General features: G+C 42.7%; 1 protein-coding gene across 3 annotated transcripts in view; it reads right to left on the bottom strand.

Annotated features, from left to right (window-relative positions):
• The window catches only part of PCGF5 (polycomb group ring finger 5), a 65648-nt gene extending 61184 nt beyond the window's left edge, over nucleotides 1-4464 (bottom strand). For 2 of the 3 annotated variants that reach the window (XM_030453036.1, XM_030453040.1), the window contains exon 1: nucleotides 4278-4358. The gene's annotated coding sequence lies outside the window, so the exon portion shown is untranslated. Of the gene's footprint in view, nucleotides 1-4277; nucleotides 4359-4427 lie in introns of those variants that run through there. The other variant, XM_030453039.1, reaches the window with a different exon arrangement.
• Nucleotides 4465-13840: the final 9376 nt, after the last annotated feature.

Below are 13840 nucleotides of genomic sequence, written 5' to 3'. Positions count from 1 at the left end.
CTCCTTGTGGCTTTCAGATTGTATTCACTGATTGACGCCCTCTGCCATCTCTAAGCACAGAACCAGAGACTTCTCTAAGGAAGCAAGTTAACTGCCAGAAAGTTGCCAGAAACTGTCTTTTGTGTTACAAAAAACAATTTTGTAACTCTGCCTTCAATGATATGCATAGAATGAATCATACCCACGAATCAGTGAAAAAACACAGCTTCACCATTTAGGTCCCAACACTATTTCTCGCTACATCTCCATTAGTGATTTAGTGTGTAGGAAGAGTACCTTTTTAAAAAATAATTTATTTGACTAGAAATGGTATGACTACAAAGTGGTTCTCCTCCTTGTAGAAGAACCAATACTGAGGCTGTGCACAAGGGGTCAGCACAGGCACCCCGTTTGCTATGTGGATACCTGGGCCCACACGGGACACGCTGTTTAACAACCAGCGTGGGGAAGCAGCTCTTGGCTCAGACTGCAACAACCTGAAGCCTCGTGTGATGCATCAATCAATAATATAACAGTAATTTAAGGAAATGACGATCCTCCTAAAACCTTTGACTCTCATCTTTAACCTCTTCTGAGAAAGTCTTCTCATCTTCTCCTGGTTAGTTTTTTTCTAATATAGGACTACTACAGCAAATTAGCAGGCTATTTTTAAAATTTAGACCAAACCTCAAAACACATGTAAAACAATGACAAAGAAAAAAAAAACAACACCAAAACATTAATTATGGGATGTTTTCAGTTCTAGGGAACCAGTCAGAATTATGCTTCACATGTACAAACAGCGACAGCAGTTGAGACCACACTGATCAAGTAACAGTATGTATCTTTCACTACAGAAATGTCCTGCATTTGGCAGTGTGCAATCTTTATTTGATAAGCATTAAGATAGAGACGGTAACACAGATATTTCCCACATCCACACATACAACTAGATACACACAGTCTCGTCATAGTGTGGTGGAGCTTGCTGACAGTGCTACATGTGCTCTGCTCATTACAGGTTTCAGTCTCAGATTCTGTCAAGCTGGTACTTTTCATGGCACTACTGGAAAAATGTAAGGGGAAAAAGACAATAGTCAGGGGAACAAGAGTCATTGTAGGAAATGTCTAAAGCACTATTTGCCAACATTCAAGAACAGATTAGCCACAATGCTAATATATAAAGCAATACAAAGTGATACACCTTGGTATAATACCTTTTTGTAACTGTTTTCTTAATATTGCATTTCTTAATATTTTAAATATTGAGACTAATAATAAAAGTTAAGCTCTTTCACAGACAACTGCAATAAATGTTTTTAACTGAGGATTTGGGGCCAGCCACCCGGCCAATGTGTACTTGTGGTGGAGTTTTCAACAGGTGAAGATAGGATTCTCTTTTCCAACACCAGCAGTATGTCTTTCCACAGGAATAGCTTGGATCTTTCCTTGGCTTATCAAGTACTATCAAAGTACTATGAATTTCAAATAAATATAACTTTATCCAATTTTTTTTCCTTTTTGATAGGAGGCAGTGTAAGACTTAGTATATATTCATAAATTTATCATCATAACAAAGCCTATGTATCCCAACATAGCAAGAAAATAAAGTACAAAGTTCAGACGCTCTGCCCTCCACTTTTCTCCAAGTTCTGCAGTGCATCCTACAGTCACCTGCTCATCAATCTTAAAAACAGAGCTGCGCAGAACCAACTTTAAATCAACCCATTTTATCTCACTTTATTTTGGACGTTCTGCAGGCTTAACGTTGAAACATGGACTTTTTCACTTCTGCTTTGAAGCTTTCAGCACACACAGAGCAGAGGAAAAATGCTGGGGCAGAGTGGTGAGTCCACTGGCAACACTATTTGCTCTACTGCTTTTGGCTGAGGTCTGGACACAGAATGCCATACTCAAAGTATGTTTCTATCATATTTGTAAGGAAATTAAATTAAAAGAATGAATGCTATTTCACTGTTGATTTAAATGTGCAAATAAAATAGGTTTTTTTCCTGTTTAACTTGGCTACTCACTATACTTAAGAGAATCTGTTTTACAAGGTGTTCACAGCCAAGTACGGTCTTAACTCGGTTAAATTCAGAACATTCTGATAGCGAGGTGTTAAAAGCCACAAAGTGAACCACAAAGTAAAACAGTTTTCCCACATTTATCTGTTCCAATCCTGTAATTAATGCTATAAAATTGTTTTTGAAGTCCTAGTGCACTCAGTTATAGGCAAACAAAAATGGTAATGTACCTTTTCTACTCAACAGTAAAAAATACTGAAACCAATCTTCTTCCATGACAGACTTATTCCCCCATACTTTACCAGTAAGGCATACAAAGATCTTTACATAATTTAAATTGTAAAAACAACAACTGCTTCCATGGGTAAAGCACTACCTCCCTGTTGTAAACAGTGGGTTTATTTCTTGATAGTGGCAGGTATGCTATGAAAAAAAAGAGGAATGAATCTTATAAAATTCATAATTTTGCCCCTGTAAAAAGACAGACATGGCAAGCAAAAGTGGAGGATGGAAATTCTACCTTGGAACCAAGTTAAGAGCTGAAAGAGAACCCAGCCTCATTCCCATTTAAGACAGCAACAGGCAAAAGTATCAGGAAGAGTTTATCTAGATACAACTCTAATGTGTTTACTAAATAAAGTGACTTAATTTGTTTTCCAAATACGTATTTATGTATTTTTACTCTAACAGAGACCATTTTTGTTTAACAAAACCAAGGAAAACAAATTCCAGATTAAAAGCATCTAGGATCTCTCTCTGACTTCAGGGTATGGACGCAGTACCATACCATTTCAGAGACTGGTGGGTTCTTTTTGTTGTTGGGATTTTTTTGTTTGGTTGATTGGTTGGGTTTTTTTTAAATTAAATTAATACACTTTGAATAATACAGTTACTTAAACCTTAGCATTAATATCGTCCTGTTAAGAATTTGACTAAAATAAAGGTTTGCAAGTTGATTCAGAAAGAGCTTACCATTCAACCACTCTGCCAGGAAAACAGTATTGCAAAACTTTCCCAGCTCACAAAGGAGCCCCAAGAAACCTGGTGGGTTTCTGGGAACTGTCTATGCTTACATCCCATTACTTATCAGAAACAACCAGTAACCTTTCACTATCTAAAGTAACAACTATGCTCCCAGATACGTATGTGTGTGTAAGAGAGATGATTCACTTGCTTTTATTCCATGGAACTGATGATTCATTCAATCGTCTCCAGATCATGTTAACATACTAAACATGCACATAAGGGGAGGAAAAATCAGGTTCTTAAACTCCGTTATACTCAAATGCTTGGTTGTTTTTTCTTTGTTTGTTTGTTTTTGGCGGTAGGGGGTTGTTTGGTTCTGGTTTGGGGGTTTTTTGTTTGTTTGTTTGTTTGTGGTTTTTTGGGTTTTGGGTTTGTGTTTGGTTTTTTGGTTTGTTTTGGTTTGGATTTTTTTTTGAGAGAGAGAAAGAAAAAAGAAAGAGATCAAACATGGGGAGAGGAGCCAGAACAGGTTATGTTTCCGCTTACAGGCAAGGTTTGGGAAACACACCCAACCCACGTGTAAAATGAGCTGCCGTATTCCACCGGCGAGCTGCGAAGTGAGCTTCCCGCCGTGCCCGGGCCGGGACTGCTCCTCTGCTCCGGTACCTGGTGCCGGGAAGGCACGGGGGAGCGGCGTCCCCCCCGCCACACTGAGGACTTCTGCATCTCCTCCTCCGGTGGCATCTTACATAATAAGCCAAGCTAATCACGACGGAAGCGAGCCAAACTGCCACGGAGCATTAGCCAGGGATAATTACCCGCAGGAACAGATGCTTTGGACCAGAACCTACTTCTCGCTAAGCGGCCGCCCAGGCGCCTTGCTAGAAAAATCTTCGCAGAGGTGGAAGCGGCTCCCGCAGCAGCCAGACGCGAAACGCCCGTCACCCCGCCGCGCTGCGCGCCGGCCCCCTCAGGAAGCCACAAGCATCGCGAACGGCATCAGCCTCTCCCCGAGCGCATTCCGCGGTGCCGCCGGCAGCCAGCACCGCCGCCCTGCCCGCTCCGCAGCCGCCTCCCTCCTCGGCGGCGAATTGGAGGAGAAAGTTACTCGGCGGCCCCTGCTCCTCGCGGCCTCGCTCCACGCCGCGGCCGCAGCGCAGTTCAAGAGCAATGTCACATTCAACAACTTGTTATGACACATGATTCCCCCCCAACAAGCATCCACACCCCGCCGCCGCGTCCCTCTCTGCCTGTCCGGTAGACCCCGCCTGCCCCCGCCGCCGGCCGGCTCAGCGACCCCCTTACCTTCCCCCTCCAGAAGCCACGGGCACCCGCGGGCGTGTGCGGGAGTGGGGTGCGTGTGGCAGCGCGGGCGGCGCCGGCTGGGCGGGCGGGGGGGGGGGGGAGGAGGGGAGGGAGGTTGAGGCGGTTGGACGGCGGGAGCGCGCGCCTCACCGGAGTTGTTGGCGGGCGGCGTGGGAGGCTGCGGGGCGGCGCGGGGAGCGGGCGGGAGCGACGCGGAGGGGAGAGCGGGGGCGGAGGAGTTTCCCGGCGCTTGTTTACGCATTGCCGCCCCGCTCGGTGCACGCACTTCACTCTCTGATTGGACACAAACTGGGGCACAGCCTGGCTCGGGCGATGCCGACCCAGCAGCGCGGCAGCCCCCGGCGCCGCTCGGCCGCCACTGGAGCCCCCGCTGGGCAGCGCCGCGGCGGACCACGGGGCTCAACGCCGCCGCTGCGCGGGCTCCACCGGCACCCGCTGCCGCCAATAACCACCCGCTCGCAGTCGCTCTCCTGCCGCCGCCTCTGCGCACGCTCAGCGCTCTGCCGGAGGCTCGGGAGGCGCAGGCGCTCTCTGGGGGCTGCGCATGCTCAACGAGGCGGCGAGGCCGGCAGCGAGCTGCCCGTCTCTGCCTTCAGCTGCCGCCGGGGGCCGGCGGTGGGATCGGGGTCGGCGAGCTGGTTCTGGGAAGCTCGCTCAGCGGCTGAGGGGCTGTGAGGGCGTTGTCCGCCCTGCTCTGACGAGGGGAAGATGTGAACGAGTGGGGACCGGCCGAGCTGCCGCCGTGGCGGCCGCGGCTCCGCTCTCTTGCGGTTCCATGGGAGGCGTTACGTAACGGGCAGCTTCTGCCCCGCGCTGAGGGCCCCGGGGCCGGCGGGACACTATGGCCGCGCCTCCTTGCCAAGTGCCACAGCTGCTGGCAGTGATACCGTCTGGAAAGGAGGGCTTCCCCGCCGGGATGCGCTTCTCGTTTGTGTGCCTGCGCTTCCCTGCCAAGGAGGTGGATTGGAGTGCTCTGATTCTTGCCCAAGGATCGGTCCCCGCCGTGTAACAGGAAAGGCTGTGGAGCGCCGCGGGGAAGTGCATCCCCGGAGGGCCTCAGGTCGTGCGGGTGGCTGTCCTGGGAGTTCAGGATTGCCAGATAGTGAGGAAAAGAGCCCTTTCTTTCCATGATCTTGACTCCTCAGATCAGGGGAACTTCAAAGTTAGGGTGGTACGCGGCCACAGTGTGTCAGGTGCAGAGCACTCATCTTTAAGCAAGTTTGCTGTTCTGTGAACAACCACTGCACAGAAATACCTTATCATTCCTGTTTGTGTAGGCAAAAGGCCACTGCAACAATAAGTATTTTTTCCTTGCTTTATTTCTGCTGTGCTCGTTGTGACTCATATCTTATGCCTGGTAACTTCCAGTGAAATAAATAATTTTAAACAAGGAATTGGTGAGAACATAACACGATTGTATGACTACTCATATTCATTAGTTCTAATTAAACAGCTCCTCACTGTTCATTTTAGTCCCATCCCACAGTCAACAATGGCAATAAATGTAATATAAAAATATATGCCATGTGAGCTCTTTGTAATTGGAATCCCCAATCTGCACTCTCAGTAGGCACACCTGACTCATTTTCAGATGAGTCAGCTTTTAAATCAAGTTTTCCTGAGGTTTCATAGTACAGCACTCATCCTTCTCATGCTGGTAAAAGAATAAAAATTCCCTGTAACCTACTTCGTGTTGCCTCTTGCATGGAGTTTTGGATAAGACCCCTTGATAGAACAGTTTTCCTGCAAGCTCTTTTAGCAGTCGGGCAGCTAACTCACAGCTGGGAATTCACCTGCAAGTTAGCACCTTCCATAAGTTCAGCTTTCATTCCTAGATGGGAAGTAGGAGAGCAGTTTTGAAAGACTTACTTTAAACTATCCGTGTTGCTTTCCAAGTAGCATTACATTATAAAAACATTACCTAGGGAAGACTTGTGCCTACTTTGTTACATCTTCTTCCCTTTTAGCCACTTTGGGCCTTTCTGGGATCTGAGTTTAGGATGCTTTAGCATCATATGGTCAGTTCTCAGCCTCACATTTTAGACATCAATGTGCACTGTCAGTAAGTGGACATTCTGAGACTTTGCTGGTCAGACTAGTGTTGTTCTTGACTGCCAGGTCAGATGTCAGTTATAATTGGGTTTGTGGTATCAGAGCAATGCATTCAACTGCTTTGAATTCATACTCGGTGGGGATCACAAAATGCACAAAGTACTTTTAGCTATTAAAAGAAACTTCACTGAAAATAAATGGGACTGTCTATACTTTAAGCTGTTGCATCAGGCTTACTGAAAACTCAGAGATGTCTGGATTGTTATTCCTGGGTCCTACCCTTAAAGGTTTTGGCAGGCCTGCGGGAGGTTGGTAAGTAAAACTTCTGGCTATGAGCTTTCATTTGCACAAAATAGATAAATTCTTGGTCATGAAACAACAGTTCCAGAGAGTGCTTCCCACTGGGGTCTTTCTTTCTCTTAAAAACAAGAGGAGAAAAAAAGCAAATTACTTCACAGTCCTTTTTGTACATAAGGTTACTTGAAAGGTGCTCAGTGATTTTACTGCAAAACAAATCCTGCACTGAAACTTCTGAGCTCTCCCCTGTTTCTGGGAGGCATGAGAGTACCAAATAGTAACACCTGGAGAGTGGGCTGTAATGAGGAACAACTGATGCCTATGCTACAATTGCAGAAGAAGCCAAACCAGCATATAGTCAAGGCATTGTGACCTTGTGGAAAATGTAGCTACCTGTGATGGTCTAGACATGCTCAGAGCAGATTAGTTTTCTTTACCAAGGCAGCAAGGAAGGCATACAAAATAAAATAAATTAAAAGCAAAACATGATTCAGTATTAAGGTGGTTACCTTGCCAAATGTTCTCTAACTAAATGATGGATGTGGGTTTCCCCTTTCAAGGTTTTCTTCATAGCCACGGGGGCCACAGATTACATTCATATAATATATACTTTATAATAATAAATTTAGATTAAAGCTTCTCACATGTTTGCTTTGCTCCTACGAGACACCAAATAACTAAGAAGAGGAAAACTTAAAGCACAAGAGTTGGCACTATTTGCTCTGTTGTTGCAGTGCAAGACATAAAGGTCTAAACTCATTAATTTCTGTGAAAAACTTAACTACAGATTCCAGTTTCATTTTTATATCCTAGGTGATACTGATTTTTGTGTGTAAATAGCTTCACAGTAGACTTTGCATACAGCAGAAAAGGGTTTGTCTGTTTCAAGACTCAGTTTTCTAATTCTTTTTTTTCAATTCCCCTGCTGATTTTGTTTCTTGTGTAGTGAGGAGCCTAAAATTATTTTCTGAGGCTCTCTTCTTGATCCCAAGCCTTTTAACATATAGGTGTTTCCTGAAGATGATGGGTTTTATAAACTGTCAGGTAATTATGGTTAGAGTGAAAGTTGCACCTGGATCTCCTCTTCTGATGATGTACCTTTGGAGAACTGGCCTGATTGTGGTTCTTAACAGTGAAATATGTCATTGGGAAGTTCTTTTTAAAACTAAAAATAAGCAATATCAAAGTGTTTAACTTACAAGTCATTAGGAGGTTCTGCCTGACATCTATATAAGCCCACATTTCCCTTGAAGGACTAGCCATAGACGTTTGGTATACATTTACCTTTCAGATCCCTGGCTTTCAATTTCTGACTTAACTATAAGTTGCAGAGGGTGCCTTCCCTACCTCCTTGGGAATTTTGCCAGGGTATATTTTCCTACATTTTCCCAAAGCTTCCTAGGAATAGCAATTTTTTTTAAATATCTAGCATCAATTATGCACCTTTCTTATGAGTTAGGACTTCTAGCCAGAATGAGTAATGAATATCCATTTTATCCAGAATTTACTACTCAGCTATCTTGTTTAGCAGAGCACGAGGGCACTCCATGACTACTTCCACTTGACTAGGAAGCATCACTCTTCCTAACTCCCTATTTAGAACCATTATGCTATTGGAAATACAGTTTCTCACTATGTGCATGCATTTCAGTTTCATTCATTGTATGTCACTGGGTCATATGCAATAGGCTCTCCAAGCAAGGTTACCAATTGTTTATTGGTCAACTACAGATACCCTTGGGCTTTAGGTTTGTTGAGCATAACTTAGTCATGCTCTGATTCCAGAGGATCAGTCAGACTAAACTGTGAATTCTGCTTTTTGGTTGAGATTTCTTTATTTCTATTGTATAAATACTGAAACTCACTGACATTTGATTTACATGTCAGAAAACAAGTGCTCCTGTGCCTTTGGACTAGACTGAAGTAGTTTTCACTCAGTTGCAGAGGGGAAGGAAGAGGTGTAAAACAGCTGCTCAGCCTGGCTTCAGCTCCAGTGGGAAGAGTTATCAGATGACCTCTCTGCCTTCTGTCATCTGAAACAGCTGCCTAAGTACAGTGTTGGTACAGAGCCTACCACAAGAAAAAGTAAGAGTTTACTTTCTCCTCTGGACAAAGCTGTTGCAATCAGTGGTTAAACCAGCATGTTTAGAATAATTTATTGGTGCATTGTAAATGTGTAAATAAATTACAAATTCTAGCTTCCAGAGAGCATCTGGAAGTAAACACAAACATCTCCAGTATTAGAGCAGATCGAAAGTGCAGCTACAGCAACACTGGGGATAGATCCTCCACTGGGCATTCAGCACTCCTGCAAAGGCAGCAAGATCTCCACAGACCTGCTCTACCTTCTGAGGCAACTCATATCTCATTTCCAGTTGCACTGTTCTGGAAACTTTCTCTGCTACCACGCTCTGTGGCTTAGTATTATTGTGAGGCATTTTAGTTTTAATCTCAGAGAAAGGTGTTTCCATAAGTAATTTGAATTTCATTATTTTATGCCATATGAACTAAGGTATAATTACATTATATGAGACTATTACAACGTCATTTTGTAGGAAGGATAAAATACCTGTGAAGTACTATGGGCAATCTCCCTGCAAATGGAGAAGGGTATAGACAGGTTGTGTCCCAGTAACGAGCTGTTTTACTCTGTGGGGTTCTGCTCATAGAGAATTGCCAGAGTAGAATTTAATAGATTTAAACTATCAACATTTTGTTTGAGTGGGTTGGCAGGACAAGACTGATACCTGTGCTCAATAATAACAGCAGCCATTTCTGAGGAAGTCTCTCTCTTGCCAGTGAGGAGATGATCCCTCATCAAGAGATTCAGAGCATAGTTACTGAATGGAGTCAATCCTTTAGCAGTCCAAAGACCAGACTAAACTGTCACTTTTTATACTGCTGTATAGAATGAATGAAGGAAAGGAGGATGGAAGAGCGCAGTCTCCAGGAACACTTTCCCTCTTCATTTACAGATGGGGTTGTAACTGATCTCCTGCACATCCCTTCTGTAGCCCATGGTGTACAAAACAGCTCACAAATCAATTGAGACAAGCAGACGGTCAGGAAGAGGTGGGTCAAACCTACATACCTAAACTCAGTTCATGTGCATACCCTAACATGTTAAAAATTTTGAATTATCCTAAAGGAAAATATGCCTGCACTGGCCTTTGCTGAAGGCAAATTGTACGGGGTTTATATATTTGAGGTGAACCATCTGAGAGCTCTGTCTAGATAAGATCTCTGGAGCTGTGGATACTGGAGATTTCCTTTTTGATGGGATGTAACAGTACAGGGAGAAGAGGAAAAAGAGAGATTTGGGTGGCAAAACCATCCTACGGATTACAGATCTTCCTTAAATTTCTTTAAAAATAAGCTACTGCTAAGAATTCCTCCTACAGGATAGAGCACAGATGGATTGAAGAGTGCTTATAAGCAAATGAGCTTTTCTAATTATTAAAGCTCAGCCTGTTCCCTGGAGAATTCATAGGATGATACAGCACACACAATATTTTATGGAAAATAAAAAAAATCTACTTTTTAGCATACATTAAAAACCTGCATTTTTTTTTGCCCATAGCATGATCATACCTTGTGTTTATCCCCTCTAGGTATACCTGATGGCAAGATCTCTTGTAACACAGTAACCATTCCTTATAAACTTCTTCCTAGACAGCAGCTTTTCATTCTGAATGGTTTTTAAAACTATTATAAAAACATATCTGAGCAGTCAAAACAGTTACTATTGAGAGCTTAAATTATAATTATTATAAGGCAATGTATATATATTTTGAGAATGACTCAGTGAAAAATTTACTTATTAGGCTGTAGTGTACTAGTGTTTTTTCTTGGAAACAGAAAATATTTCCAACCAAGAGATAAGGAAGGAGAATCTAACAGGCACTCTTCATTCTTCTAATTGAAATGGTCACCAGGATATTTTGATTTATCAAAGGCATAATAAATTTTACACTACGTGAAAACTTTTACTTGATAAAGCATGAAGAGTCCATAGCAGCAAATAATAGATATAGCAGAAAAATCATAAAGTGCTTTCATAATTTGATTTGCCATATTCAAAACCAGGTATTACATAGTTCCGTAACAGTATATTGAACATTATTTTTACCTCATTTTATGTAGTGAGGTGCATGATTATTTTCCAGGTCTGCTATTTACAGACAGGTTTATAGCAAGCTGAAACTGCTTTAGTGACATGTTTAATTTTTATTTCTCAAGACCTCACCCTGCTTAGCCAAAATTAGCTTTGCCTTGGCAGCTGGGCTACAGCTTCATGATAGGCATGGTTATCACAGGTGGTTTTACTTGCTCTTGGCTGTTTGTTGGACTGCTATGATATCTTGAATATATCATAGAAAGCCTTAAATGTCCTGTCCTTTCAATTAATTTTCAACCTGGCTTATGAAAAGATGGCATAAATATGACTGCTGGGAACATGGTATCACCCTGACATTCCTCAGTGAACAGCATACAGGGAATTGCCTATAAAGTAGTCAGAGAGAAACCACAGAATTCCAGAAATACTCTGTTTATCAGATTAGGAGAAAGAAGTTTCTTCCTAGAGGAGTGTGCCTGAGACAACCCTTTCTCATCTCTGGATAACTGGTCTGTAAAGAAGAGGGGAGGGAAGCCATATAGAAGTACTATGTAGCCATGTAGAATACTCCCTCCCTACTATATTCAGAGATTAATTACTTGCTTTGTAAGCTAACAAGTTGTCTTCTGATCATCAGGACTGTGGCCACCTGTTCCCTTCAACATTTTTGTCCCATATACTGACACTGCTCCTTTCCCAGTGGTCCCAGATGCCTGTTTCCTCTCCTAACCACAACACACAAGGCATCACCCTTCTGCATCCCTTACAGCTCTCCCCCTTGGAGCTCAGCACATGTCAGGAACTAGGCTGGACTTAATGCCATTAATTGGGGTGGCATTAATCTGGGTTGTTTTCATCTGTGGGTTCTCACAAAGCGTCTTTGTCACATATAACTAGAACTTGTCAGTAAATTCAAACAGCATTAGGGAAGGCAATCCAGCAGATGGTGAAATCGTGGGACTATTGGTCTCTTGTTTCTCAAACATCCAGCTGAACTCTAGTTAGATCTCACCTTCAGAAGTTTTCTTAATACTCACCACACACTTTGCTATAATGCTGGTTGAAAGTCCAAACTGTGCTTTCAGTAATCTTGTGAGAAGCATATCAATGTTTTAAATTGAAATTCAAAGTCCTGAAAAGGAGCTTTAAGCAACTAAATGTGACAAAATCAATAGAAGCAGGTGGATATCTATACTTAACACTCAATCTATTTTCACACAGCCAAAAATGCAATTAGGAATAATGTGCAAGAAAAATTGGTGAAACTGAAAAACTTTACACCCCCAAATTTTCTGTAATGGAAATTTAAAGATCTCATTTAAATTCCTGCCAAATTGAGGATCCATATGCACTACGGTGGAGTTAGTGCATATGTCCAATTCAAATTCAATTTGAATTTGGAATTTAAGGTGTTACTTCTCCATGGTGTACTGCATGTTTGATAAAGACAGATTCGCAGTTGCAGAGATGAAATGAGAAAGAGCAGCGGAGCATGAGGAAAAAAAGATTGGAAAAAGATCAGTAGAGTGAGAGGATGCATGTCAGGTGCCTCTAGAATTCAAGTTCTCAGATGCACCAGCAGCTCCTCTGCCTGTCTGAGAGCTTGCTGAGGGTACCAGGTCAGCAGCACACTTTTTAATGCTTTTAGGGGATTTCATTCACAAACTCTGGTGGGGGGGGGGGGGAAGTAAAGAAAAATCAGTGCTACTTTTTCCATCTGGTTGCCCAGAAGATCATGTAAATTGAATCTGCCAGTGATGCTATATGGCTTGCCAGGCTCGATGACTGTAATTACTGCAATTTCCTTCTTCCTCCCTGTTTAGTTTATATTTTTTCTGCTATATTCTGTCCAGCCCCACATATCCTTAGTTACTGACAGAAGCCACTAATTTTAAACATGCATTATGGAGAATCATGTATATCAACTGGAGAGAAAGAGGAGGCTTTGCAAATGCTGAGATATAGACATTGATGGAAGCATTAGGATCAAGCATTTCATCAAAAATGAGTATCAGTAGAGAAATAAATAATGACACGGAATTGCTCTCTAAATGATAGCACACTGAATAATGGTAGTCTTCAGAGAGATCTGACTGCTATTCATTTGATGTTTCTGTATCTCCAAAGCCTCAGGAACCTGAAGAAGGCTGGCCTGAGACCCCTTTTTCATTTTTTTCCATTTGGAACAGCATTTCTTAAGACATCAGATGGAGCCCCTTCTCTCTTCTCTGCCAGTGTGAGCCCTTTTGTGATGTACAGACATGTCCATTGTGGTCCCTGCTGCACCACACAGAGGGACTAGAAGAACTGGGAAGACTTCTAATGCAAAACACAAGTATGGATCTTCTATTTCTTACCCTCTTGTGACTCAGGTGGTTGTTTGCACTGCAAAGCACTTGGGAGTGACAGCTGAATCTAGATCTGTCCTTGCTGTGGTGTTGAAGCTGCTTCACTCAGCAACTAGCAGAAAGACACTGATGTGAGAGGTATACTCACATTAGCTATGCTAAGCCAGTCTGGTAGATAGAAGACTTCTGTCTCCAGAACATAGTTTAGGCACATTCCATTAGCCCAAATTTAATCCTTCATGTCAGCATACCTACTTTGATGCTGTCTTTCTTTTTGGAAAATTTCACCCTTCTTCCTTCAACAGCTTTTACAAAGAGTTCTTAAGTGAGCAGGTCTAGGGATGTGAAGGGTGCTGGACTTTTAGTGGGAGAGGTCATATTCCTTTATCCAACAAATCTGATGCAAGTCCCACATGATACTCAGGCAGAGGAATGGCTTCATGACTACTGTAATTAGGTGATACAATTCATAAATGCTTTATGCTTAGCCAGGCTCTTGAGGCTGATAGTAACTCACAGGAGCCATCAATGATGATGTACATTCTGAGAACATCCATCCACTATCAAATTTTTCCCAGCTGCAAGAAAGATATCAAGTGATGAATTAATTTTTATTTTTTTTTTCTTCTTCCTATTAGCAGGGTAGTGTGCGTATTTAACAGCTTAGAGTTTTGTGTTTGGATTGGGTTTTTTTTAAAATGTCTTATATAATAGCTCTGACAATTTCA

Source organism: Calypte anna, chromosome 6 (assembly GCF_003957555.1).
Source record: "Calypte anna isolate BGI_N300 chromosome 6, bCalAnn1_v1.p, whole genome shotgun sequence".
In the NCBI taxonomy this organism is placed as follows: domain Eukaryota; kingdom Metazoa; phylum Chordata; class Aves; order Apodiformes; family Trochilidae; genus Calypte; species Calypte anna.
This window is presented reverse-complemented; position numbering and strand designations above follow the sequence as displayed.